The sequence below is a fragment of the Pan troglodytes genome, chromosome 15 (genome assembly GCF_028858775.2).
Source record: "Pan troglodytes isolate AG18354 chromosome 15, NHGRI_mPanTro3-v2.0_pri, whole genome shotgun sequence".
Classification (NCBI taxonomy): domain Eukaryota; kingdom Metazoa; phylum Chordata; class Mammalia; order Primates; family Hominidae; genus Pan; species Pan troglodytes.
This window is the reverse complement of record NC_072413.2, coordinates 87019621-87027617: the sequence shown is the minus strand read 5'-3', so window position 1 is coordinate 87027617 and position 7997 is coordinate 87019621.

The window sequence follows — 7997 nt, the reverse complement described above, 5'->3', positions numbered from 1 at the left end:
GACAGACAGATCAGTGGAATGGAATTGAGGGTCCAGAAATAAACTCTCACGTGCATGGTCAATTGATTTTCAAGATGAGTGCCTAGAAAATTCAATGGGGAAAGAGCATTCTTTTCAACAAATAGTGCTGGGAAACTGGAAGTCCACATGCAAAAGAATGAATCTGGACCCCTGCCTCACATTACATATAAACATGAACTCAAAATGGATCACAGACCTAACTGTGAGAAATAAAACTTTAATCTTAGAAGGCAAACCACTGTGATTTTTATTTTAAAATGATTCCTTAATTATGATACCAAAAGCACAGCAACAAACAGAAAAGGAGATTGTTTGGGCTTTGTCAAAATTAATATTCATGATTAAAAGGATACCATCAAGAAAGTGTAAAGACAACACACAGAATGGGAGAAAATATTTACAAATAATATATCAGTAAGGCACTTGTGTCTAAAATATATTTTAAAAACTCTTACAACTAAGTAATAAAAAGACAATTCAACTTAAAAATGGGCAAAGTTTCTGAAGAGACCTTTCTCCAAAGAAGATATACAAATGACCAACAGGCAAAAATATATTACCATCATTTATCATCAGGGAAATGCAAATTAAACTACAATGAGATAATACTTCACATTCACAGGATGGCTATAATAAAAAAAATCAGACAATAAAAAGTGTTGGAAAAGATGTAGAGAAATTGGAATTATCATACACTGCGGGCAGGAATGTAAAATGGTGCAGCTGGCGAGGCGCGGTGGCTCACGCCTGTAATCTCAGCGCTTTGGGAGACTGAGGAGGGTGAATTACCTGAAGTCAGGAGTTCAAGACCAGCCTGACCAACATGACGAAACCCCATCTCTATTAAAAACACAAAAATTAGCCAGGTGTGGTGGCACGCACCTGTAGTCCCAGCTACTCAGGAGGCTGAGGCAGGAGAATGGCTTAAACCCAGGAGGCGGAGGTTCCAGTGAGCTGAGATTGCACCACTGTACCCCATCCTGGAGGGAAGAGCAAGACTCCACTTCAAATAAATAAATAAATAAATGGTGCAGCCACTTTGGAAAAGTCTGGTAGTTTCTCAAAGAGTTAACCATTGTCACCAAGTTAACATATGACCCAACAATTTCACTCCTAGTTACATATCCAAGAAAAATGAAAAGATGTTCAGACAAAAGCTTGTACATGAATGTTCATAGTAGTTTTATTCATAAAACAGACACAAAGAAACAAACATCAATTGATGAATAGATAAATAAAATATGGCATGTTCATATGGTGGAATATTAATTCAGACATAAAAAGAAATTAATTATTGATGCATGTCACAACATGGATGAACCTAGAAAACATGCCAAATGAAGGAAGCCAGACACAAAGGACCACATATCATATGATTTCATTTGTAGCAAATGTCCAGAAAAGGCCTGACTCTAAAGACAGAAAGACTCGGGTTATACAATAACTAAACAGTAGAGGTTTTCTTTTGGGGAAGATGTTCTAAAATTGATTGTGGTAATGAATGTACAACTCTGTGAATATACTGAAAATCACTGAACTGTAAAATTTAAATTGGTGAATTGCATGGTGTGTGAATAAAGCTGCTAATAAAGAAATGCTAATACAGCTGTTAAAAATATCAGTGATCCTGCAAGAGTCTAAGAATAAAAGAAGCAATGGCAAATTAAATATACACCTTAATCATAAGACCCAGCATGGTTTCAGAAATGTTGCAAAATGTCATCTTAGAAATTAGGAAATTTGGTATGACACCCATTTTGTAGATGAAGAAATGAAGTCTCAGAGAGTTTAACAACTTGCCCAAGGTTACCCACTTAGTAAATGTCAAGGCCAGGACTCAGGTACGGGACTGGCACTCCACTATAACAACTCCAGGAAAGGGAATTCTTCACTTCAAATGTAGTCTAAGGAAACTGAACAGCATTGATCTTTTTAAGGCTACGTGGAGAGTTTTGACATGGCACGATGGACCTGGGGGGCTTCTAAGAAAAGTTGTCCTCCTTTGCGGTCTGGACAGACACCTCTTCCTGCTTCAGTATTTGGTTCAGGATGAGTACAATGTATTGTGCAATGAGGCTGAAGCATCCCAGGCTTCTGCTCACGTGGCCGGAGCCCAGCCGAGTCCGGTCAGAGCGGGCATGAGAAGCTCTGAGCCCATCCACACACCTGGAGCAGAGTTTGTTTGCCTCATGTGGCTGTGCTCTTACTTCCAATTCACTTACTTGGCTCCAATTCACAGCCAGCCTTGGTCACCTCATGATCCCCTTGCAATTGTCTTGTGTATTTATTTACCCTCTGGCTCTGGACATGCAGTGGTTTGAGCCAAGAACGTTGGTTTTGAGTTGGAGCAGTACTGTTGGTTCAGCATCAATAGTCAAGAGACCGTGGGTATCTCATAGCCTTTAACATTTTTTTTTTAATTTCAAGAGGTTCTTAATGTACTACAAGGCCAATTAAACCCTACACTGCCTTATCTATTAACTTTGTGTTTTATGAATTCTGTTTTATAGACTAGAAGCTCAGGCACACAGACCTTGTGCCTTCCTCTAGGTAACAAAGCAGCCACAAGTTCCGAAGCTCCTGTACTATTAACCCTACATTCCTCAGATCTAGGTCTTCTCCCTACCAACACAGTCTGAGCATGGGGTCAGGGCAATCCCCAGAGAGGGCATCCACTTGGGGAGTGTCTAAAGCTTCCAAAACACAATCTCCTATAGTCTCACTTTTAATTTTGATTTTCACCACAGTCCTGAGTTCATATCATTATTCCTATCTTGTGGATGAGGAAACTGAGGTTCAGAATGGTTTGGTGACTTGCTCAAGGTCACATGGCCAGAATTTGAACTCCAAAGTATTCAACTCTAGGCCGAGATTCTTTTCCTGCTACCCCTCTCCCAGTCTTGGTTTATGATCGGAGAAAATTATTAATATTTTCCCCCCACTGTAAATGTCCCCTGCAAATTCCCATTTGTAACCTGCAGAAATCAATCTGGCTTCAAAGGATACCTGTGGGAGCCTCCAAGGAGAAAGGTACTGTGATCTTGTGGGATTGTAGGAAAGACCTCAGTCTGTTCTTTGTTGTTTTTTTTTTTTTTTTTTTTTTTGGTTTCAGATGGAGTCTCACTCTGTTGCCCAGACTGGAGTGCAGTACCACGATCTTGGCTCACTGCAAGCTCCACCTCCTGGGTTCATGCCATTCTCCTGCCTTAGCCTCCCAAGTAGCTGGGACTACAGGCGCCCGCCACCACGCCCGACTAAGTTTTTTTTTGTATTTTTAGTAGAGACGGGGGTTTCACCATGTTAGCCAGGATGGTCTCGATCTTCTGACCTCGTGATCTACCTGCCTTGGCCTCCCAGAGTGCTGGGATTACAGGTGTGAGCCACTGCGCCCAGCCGGAAAGACCTCAGTCTTGGTGATGAGGGTTGAGGAGTTGGGGAGATAAGACCAGAAATTATGGGTGCCTTGGAAAGGCTAATAAAAGTCGCTTCTTGAAAACGAGCTCTTTCAAACCAATGTTTGCTCTCTTTTTTCATTAACTGCTTTTAAAAGTAATAAATACCCACTGTAAAAACTTAAAACCACTTGTATTCCATACCTCCGTCTTCCTAGTCACCCTCCACAGAGGGAACAACTTGTCCTCTGTCTCCAGGAATATTGTAGGTCTATACAAATACACACACACACACACACACACACACACTCCTCTTGTTTACACACATGAGAATTACTCTGCATACTGTCTATGACCTTATTTTATTCCCTTATCTTAAAGGCTTCCACATTAACTTACACAGATCTATCTCATTCTCTTCTATAATTGCACAGCATTTTATGATATGGATGTTCCTTAATTTGTCCAACCAGCCCTCATAGCTGGGGCCATGCAGTTTGTTTAGAAAATTGGGCTGTTATAACAACCCTAGAAAAAAAATCCTTACACATCCATTTTCAAAAACATCTCCATGATGAATTCTTAGAAGCTGAATCGATGAATTCCTAGAAGAAACTGCTGAATGCAAGAGAAAATATATTTTACTCTTGATAGAGACTGCCAAGTTGTCTGGCATCAATTTGAACTCCTACCACCAGACTGAGAGTGACTGCTTCCCCTAATCAATAAGTGGGAAATAACTCTTCAACCCCTAACAGGAAGCATCATTCGCTGAATAGTGACCTCCAAAGATACCAGATCCTAAACCCTGGAACCTCTCAATGTTACATTATATAAACTAAGGGTTTTTGCAGATGTGAATAAATTGGGAATTTTGAGATGGGGAAATTATTTGAGTAGGCCCAATGTAATCACTAGCGTCCACATAAGAGGCAGACAGAGGGAGATGTGACTACTGACAGAAGAGGAAAAAGCCATGTGATGAGGGCAAAAGGAAGGAATCGGAGAGAGAAGATGTCACATTGCTGGCTTTGAAGGTGGTAAAAGGGGCCATGAGCCAAGGAATGTTGCTCAAGAAGTTGGAAAGGTATAGAAAAAGATTCTCCCCTAGGACCTCCAGAGGGAGCACAGCTCTGCAAAACTCACACCTTGATCTTAGCCCAGTAGGAATGTTTTGGATTTCTGGCCTCTAGAGCTTTAAAAGGATACATTTCTGTTGTTTTAAGCCGCCAAGTTTGTGATAATTTGTTATGGCAGCAATAGGTACAAACACAAAAGGGTAGATGGGAGGAAGACTGTTGTCTGCAGCCCCCACCCAAACTGCCTCAATCATCTAAAGCAATTCCCTTGAGGCCCCGGCCCTGTGTCCAACACCCAGCAAGATAAAAGCCTTTCTGCTTTTTGGACCCATACTCTTGGGAAAGTGGCTTAAGCTACCATGGATTGCAAGCAGTGTATTAAACTATTCCTGCAACACACACAGATCTCCTTGAGAAGATAACAACAAATAACACTTTCTTCATCCCGCTGTGTTTCTGGCAGTCTAGTACCTCTTATAGATTTTTGCCTTTGGGGCCCTCATGTGTATATAAATATGGATTTTTTTTAGCACTAGATTTGTGACTTCCTGCAGCAAAGCAATACAGACCCACTTCCCCCAAGGAGGATGTGGACGAGAGGTCCTAACTGTCTGTAAATTAGGGATAGTTCCTCTATTTAGTCTTTGGGAGCTGAATAATCTTGTTCAACTGGAGTTCTCCAGGTCTCTGGGGCAAGGAAGGTAATCACCGTTCATGAGGATTTCTGTGGACTCTCTGGGAAGAGGTGTGAGTTGGGAGGAATCAAATCTGAAATTTGATACGTGCATTCAAAGGTTTAAATGGGGTCGTGAGGGCTCCCAGAGGAAAGGAAAGGAAGTAAATTGCTGGGCAAATAAACTCCATCTCAAATAAAGCCCTTGGGGCAGATGAACTGTGGAAGGTGGCTGTATTTTGCAAACAGATGGGGCTGCTTGATTACAGTACACCTTGGCTGTATTTATACATCAGGAATAAAAACACATAGGCACGCACAGAAACACACCTCGCTCCCAGTCTCCTGGTTTTGGTATTTCAATCCCTGCTCTGGGCCAAGCAGGTGAGCGTTCAGGGGAGTTTGCTCCCTAAACCACCTGTTAAAATAATCCTGGGCTCCTCCACATCCCCCTCTCTGGCAAGCAGATCGGGCCATGCAGCACGATGACAGTCTAATTATCCCAACCATCAGAAACTTCTTCTGTGTCTTTAATCTACCTTGACAATGCGGTGGTTTGTCATTTCTAGGTCTCTTAATTGGCTACATGATTGACACAATGTGGGGGGCTTTTTATTTTAAGAATTGAGGAAAGCCTATGCTTCAAAATTAGCTCAGTTACATGATGCCAGAGACCTAGTTTGCACCCCAGATGGGCCAGAATCTGATTTTTGCAATCACTCTGATCCTAGGTAGCTAGCAAGAATGACGGAGCCAGAAAACCCAAGCCACTTTCCATGTATATTATTTACCTTTCCCCAAATATTTCCAGAACCCTGGGTTGACCTGACATTCCCTTTTGAAAATGTTGAGATAAAGACCTGTTGAGTTGCTTGGACAGATGTGCCTTGATACCCTGTTTTGTCTGGACTTTGTATTATTCGTCAGAACTGTTGCAGCTGCAAGTGACAGAAATCTAATTAATTTCTTTTTCAGTTCATATAACTTAAAAGTCCAAGAGTTGAGCTGCTTGCAGTCCTACCTGGATTTGAGTACTTTAACGGTGTGGACAGGGCTCTGTCATTTTCATTCCAACTCTCAGTCCTGCCTTCCTTCCAGGAAGTTCTTCTTTCCATGAGGTGGGAAAAAAAGTTCTGGCAGCGCCAGGCTCCATGACCCTAATAATCCACCATCCTGGAGAAAGAACATAACCTCCTTCTCAGGGTTCCTATTAGCCTAGCATCCATGGAAGGCTCTGATTGGTCCTGCTTTGGTCCTGCGGTCTTCTCAATCATTGGAGGTCGGAGAATGGGGTTTTGTGATTGGCCAGGTCCCATTCATGTGACCAGGAGGCTGAAGAAGGCACTGTGATTGGCAGTCCCACCAGCACCACGTGAAATAGGGGAAATGCATTTCCCCAAGGACAGAGGGCGCCAGCCGACCAAGGAAACAGACATCCTCCACACACAAGAAAATTGAAAATATTTCAGATCAATTCCCCACCTCCCCGTGAACTTTACAGAAAAGTTGTAGGAACCTGATCAGCTACTAAAAGATGGGTTTTGAAGCCCTTGAGAAAAAAAAAGTGATAATAGAAAAAAAAAAATCGAACTTTCAGATAGCCAGCCCATACGAGCCGGTTTCTGAAGGCAATCTAGACTTCTGAGACCTGCAGAGTCAGCCGGAAACCTCTGGTATAATGAATGTGTCCTAGGGCATCCCATGTGGCAGGGATGGTGACGGGCTTGAAAAAAGGAGTATTTTGCCAAATTTGGAAAAAAAAAATCCTCCTTCTCTCCACATTTGCGTAAATAAATGTGTTTTGCTCTCATTTGCTTTTCTGAGGATTCCCTGAGTTGATTCGAGGATGGTTTGTTGTGATTTAATCTATGTGGCTGCAACAGTTAATGTGTAAGCTCATTACTATATTTGTTCTCTCTTCTCCCACTGGGCAAATTTGGTTTGCCTTAATCTAACCACTTAGTGTAGTATGTGTACAGGTTAATCTTTACCACACATTCCTTTCATCCTGGTATTCTACGGCTTTTTACCTGCAGGATAAAGTATCACCTCCTCAACGTCTCAGTCTCTGCAATCTGTTCCCACTCTGTCCTTCCCGTGTTATCTCCCATAGGAGCTTTTTATTTCAGGCAGTCTTGTCTTCACAGAATGATTTCTTCACCTCTGAACCTCAGGTCATTCGATCTACAGAAATGCCGGCATATTGGAGGAGGAAGGGAAACGGCTTTGGGTATCGGCTCCACTGTGTACTAGTAACCTTGGGTAATTAGGATTAGGCTGTCAGCTAAGATTAGGATCTGTTCCATAAAAGAGGAGAACCAACAAGATAGGAGTTTGTTTCTCATTCACACAAAAGAAGTCTAGAGGTGAGCAATCCAAGGCTGATAGATAGGGTGTGTTTCCATGGGATTATCAGGGACCCAAGCTCTTAATTTTCCTTCTGTCTTTCTCAGCATGTGATCTTCACCCTCAAGGTCAACTCACGACCCCAAATAACTGCTAGTCGTCATATTTGAGTTCTAGGCCAGCTGCAGGAGAAAATAAAAGAGGACTAAAGAATAAGTATCATTCAGTTGATTCCCTTTAAGCAGCCTTCTTGGATGTCCCACAAAAAATATCTGCTTGCATTTTATTGGCCGGAAGTTGTAATGTGGCTATACTTAGCTAGGGAGGCTGGGAAATGTAGTTCTTTAGCGGAGTGTCTTGAATCAAATGAGTTTTGGGTTGTTCGGGAAGAAGATAATTAATATTATATAGAAAAAACCCATTTTTAAAAAGTTTTATTGAGGTGTAATTCACATACCATACAATTCACTCATCTCATTTGAAGTG